The sequence below is a fragment of the Hylobates moloch genome, unplaced genomic scaffold (assembly GCF_009828535.3).
Source record: "Hylobates moloch isolate HMO894 unplaced genomic scaffold, HMol_V3 SCAFFOLD_23, whole genome shotgun sequence".
NCBI classification, from domain to species: Eukaryota; Metazoa; Chordata; class Mammalia; order Primates; family Hylobatidae; genus Hylobates; species Hylobates moloch.
This window is the reverse complement of record NW_026652298.1, coordinates 4,197,614-4,202,309: the sequence shown is the minus strand read 5'-3', so window position 1 is coordinate 4,202,309 and position 4,696 is coordinate 4,197,614.

Genomic DNA, 4,696 nt, shown 5'->3' with positions numbered 1-4,696 from the left:
AATTTCTTGGAGGCTTTGTTCATTTCTTTTTATTCTTTTTTCTCTAAACTTCCGTTCTCTCTTCATTTCATTCATTTCATCTTCCATCAGCGATACCCTTTCTTCCAGTTGATCGCATCTGCTACTGAGGCTTCTGCAATCTTCGCGTAGTTCTCGAAACTTGGCTTTCAGCTCCATCAGCTCCTTTAAGCCCTTCTCTCCATTGGTTATTCTAGTTATCCATTCTTCTAATATTTTTTCAAAGTTTTTAGCTTCTTTGCTATTGTTTTGAATTTCCTCTTGTAGCTCAGAGTAGTTTGATCATCTGAAGACTTCTTCTCTCAACTCGTCAAAGTCATCCTCCATCCAGCTTTGTTCCGTTGCTGGTGAGGAACTGCGTTCCTTTGGAGGAGGAGAGGTGCTCTGCTTTTTAGAGTTTCCAGTTTTTCTGCTCTGTTTTTTCCCCATCTTTGTGGTTTTATCTACTTTTGGTCTTTGATGATCATGATGTACAGATGGGTTTTTGGTGTGGCTGTCCTTTCTGTTTGTTAGTTTTCCTTCTACCAGACAGGACCCTCAGCTGCAGGTCTGTTGGAGTTTACTAGAGGTCCACTCCAGACCCTGTTTGGCTGGGTGTCAGCAGCAGTGGCTGCAGAACAGCGGATTTTTGTGAGACCACAAATTCAGCTGTCTGATAGTTCCTCTGAAAGTTTTGTCTCAGAGGAGTACCCGGCTGAATGAGGTGTCAGTCTGTCCCTACTGGGGGGGGTGCCTCCCAGTTAGGCTGCTCAGGGGTGAGGGACCCACTTTAGGAAGCACTCTGTCCGTTAGATCTCCAGCTGCATGCTGGGAGAACCACGACTCTCTTCAACGCTGTCAGTCAGACAGGGACATTTAAGTCTGTGGAGGTTCCTGCTGAGTTTTTGTTTGTCTGTGCCCTGCCCCCAGAGGTGGAGCCTAGAGAGGCAGGCAGGCCTCCTTGAGCTGTGGTGGGCTCCACCCAGTTCGAGCTTCCTGGCTGCTTTGTTTACCTAAGCAAGCCTGGGCAATGGCGGGCGCCCCTCCCCCAGCCTCGCTGCGGCCTTGCAGCTTGATCTCAGACTGCTGTGCTAGCAATCAGCGAGACTCCGTGGGCATAGGACCCTCCGAGCCAGGTGCAGGACACAATCTCCTAGTGTGCCGTTTTCCAGGCCCGTTGGAAAAGCGCAGTATTAGGATGGGACTGACCCGATATTCCAAGTGCTGTCTGTTTCCCCTTTCTTTGACTAGGAAAGGGAACTCCCTGATCCCTCGCACTTCCCGAGTGAGGCAATGCCTCGCCCTGCTTCGGTTCGCGCACAGTGCGCTTCACCGGCTGTCCTACACCCACTGTTAGGCACTCCCTAGTGAGATGAAACCGGTACCTCAAGCAGAAATGCAGAAATCACCCGTCTTCTGTGTCGCTGGGGCTGGGAGCTGGAGACCAGAGCTGTTCCTATTCGGCCATCTTGGCTCCACCCCCACCAAGTCTTGATATTGTCGGTTTTTATTCTTTTTGCCAATCTGGTAAGTTTGAAATTATATATTATTTAAAAATTGAATTTACCTGGTTACTAAAGAGGTTGTACATCTTATTTATGTTTACTGGCAAATATAATACCCTCTTGTGTGAATCAGTTTGCCATTTTTCTTTTGGCCTTATTACTTTTTCTTTGTAAGAGCCTTCAATTTTTATCAACTATGTGTTGCAAGCATATTTTCCCAGTCTGTGTGTGTGTGTGTGTGTTTTAATTTTGTTTTTGCTATCTTACTGTATAGAAGTTTTAAGTTTTGTGTAGTCAAATTTCAGTCTTTTTCACTGATATTTTTCTCTTATCTGTATGACCTAAGAGTTGGAGAATAATTTACATCCACAATTTGCCTAAAGGTTTTGCTTTTCACATTTATATTCTTAATCTTCCTGGAATTGATTTATGTATTGGTGTGAGGTAGGAATCTAATTTTACTTTATTTCACTTTTTCTGTAGAGATAAGCATTTTCTCAGTGAGATTTACCCAGGATTCCTTTCGCCCACTGATTTATAATAGCACATTTCTCATTCAGATCTGTAAACCCATATGGAGTCTGGTTCCAGATTCTATTCTGTTACACCAGTCCATTGTCTGATTTTTTATTTTAAAGTGATGGTAAATAAAGCAGCTTATTAAAGCGTATGTTAGTGTGTTTTCATGCTGCTGATAAAGACATACCTGACACTGGGAAGAAAAAGAGGTTTAATGGACTTACAGTTCCACGTGGCTGGGAAGGCCTCACAGTCATGGCAGAAGTCAAGGAGGAGCAAGTCCCATCTCACTTGGTTGCCAGCAAGCAAATTTGTGCAGGGAAACTCCCGTTTTTAAAAACCATCAGATCTTGTGAGACTCATTCACTATCACAAGAACAGCACAGGAAACACCCACCCACCCATATTCAATCACCTCCCACTGGGTTCCTCCCAATGACATATAGGAATTGTGGGAGTTACAATTCAAGATAAGATTAGGGTGGGCACACAGCCAAACCAAAGTGATTCCCCCAACACCTTGTTAATCTCCAATATTTGACCTATATATAGTCCTTTGTTCTCTCATATAGAAATATTATATCAATTAGGCAAGGCCCACAGATGAAACAAAACAAAACAAGACAAAACAAAATCTTGTTATGAGTCTAACTCTTAAAACCAAATAGTTTTTTGTTTTGTTTTTAGAGAAAACCGAGTACTTGTACCTATTTCACTCATTATTTGAGGAATTTATTAGCTAGAAGAAATGTACATTTGTTTCAGGACTTAAAAATCCTGGGAGCAACTGTCCTGATACCTTCTGGAACCATTTGTATAGTAACTTTGGGAGAGAATGACTTGGCCAAAAACTTTATTTTTCTAATCCCAGGGAAGATACAAACTCAGCAGTTGCTGTGTGGTGCTCTAAATGATTAGCCCAAAGACCTCCTACTGAGATCTCCATAAACTGGCAGCTTGGATTACTCAGTGATGTCACCCCATGCAGGTTTATGGGCAGATGGCCAAACCTTGACACAAGGCTGCAGTCAGAGCCCAAACAAGTACATACACATAGACTCTTCCTTGTCTATAGCCTAAGCCATGGTCTGACACAGCCAGGAAAAACTCCAAAGAGGAGTAGAACACAATAACCTGGTTTATTGGTTTTATATCATTAAGTTTCAGAAACGTTTTAGGACAAACAGCTTTCGTAAAAAGCCAACATCTATATGTAGTTTTCTATTGCAACTGGCTTAAGTAATAAGTGTCCTATTTGCCATATAGTATTCTAAATTTAGTACAATTCGCAGCTAAATATATAGAATTATATTATAGAACTGAAAGAGAACCCAAAGGTAATCTAGTTCAGTGATGGTTCCCAACCTTAGTTGTACTTTAGAATTACCTGAGAGGCTTTAGAAGAATCTCAATGACTAGACTCAGACTAACTAAATAATATTGGGCAGGTGATATGGTTTGGCTGTGTCCCCACCCAAATCTCATCTTGAAATGTAGCTGCCACAATTCCCTCATGTAGTGGAAGTGACCGGTGGGAGATAATTGAGTCATGGGGCGGTTTCCCCCATACCGTTCTAGTGGTAGTGAATAAGTCTCATGAGAGCTGATTTTATAAGGGGCTTTCCCTTTCACTTGGCTCTCATCCTCTCTTGTCTCCCACCATGTAAGACATGCCTTTTGCTTTCCGCCATGATTGTGAGGCCTCCCCAGCCATGTGGAACTCTGAGTCCATTAAACCTCTTTTTCTTTATAAATTACCCAGTCTTGGGTATGTCTTTATCAGCAGCATGAAAATGGTCTAATACAGCAGGAGACCCAAGTATCAGTATTCTTTTAACATTCTTTGAGTGATTTCATTGTACTGCCAAGATTGAGAGAACCATTGGCCTAATTCACACCTTCTGCATACTAAGAAAATGAGACTTAGGTTAGGTGACTTTTCATTATGTTTTAAACTTACACTATCCGATATGGTAACCATTAGCCACATCTGGCTATTTAAATTCAAATGTATTACAATTAAATAAAATTACAAATTGAGTTCCTCAGTCACGCTACTCAGTTTCAAGTGCTCAGCACCCACATGTGGCTACTGGATACCATATTACACAGCACAGAAGAGACATTTTCATCGTCACAGAAAGTTCTCTTAGACAAGTAATTTTACATGTGTTTTAAAAATTCTTTTGGGTTTGATTTCTACCCAGGCATTTAGTAACTTCAGAAACATTTTAAACCATTATTCCACAATGATTAATATAATAAAATATTTTTAAGCAAGAATAGCTTAATATTAGCATGTACATCTGTAAAGTTCCTAATACCATAATGAAAGCAATAGCTTCCTAGGGAAGTGTAGATGTGACTCAAATTCACCCACACTCCACCCCTACCTCCAAACCAATAGAGAGTAACCCAGAAGGCCATTTCCCCTACTAGATTGGTAAGGAAAGCACACTGGGGGAAGGCGAGGAGGAGCTACAATTTCCCAGTGACCAGTTCGTCACTTTAAGAGCCAACCCACAAGCATGGGCAAGCACAGTCTTGGCTCAAGAAAAGCATAAAGGAAATTGGTAGAGGACAATCTTCTCCTTATGGAAAAACAAGACACAGTACAAGAACCAAGTTGAAGTAGATTTTTCCATTCTCAGTTTAACAGGATGTATCACCACTGT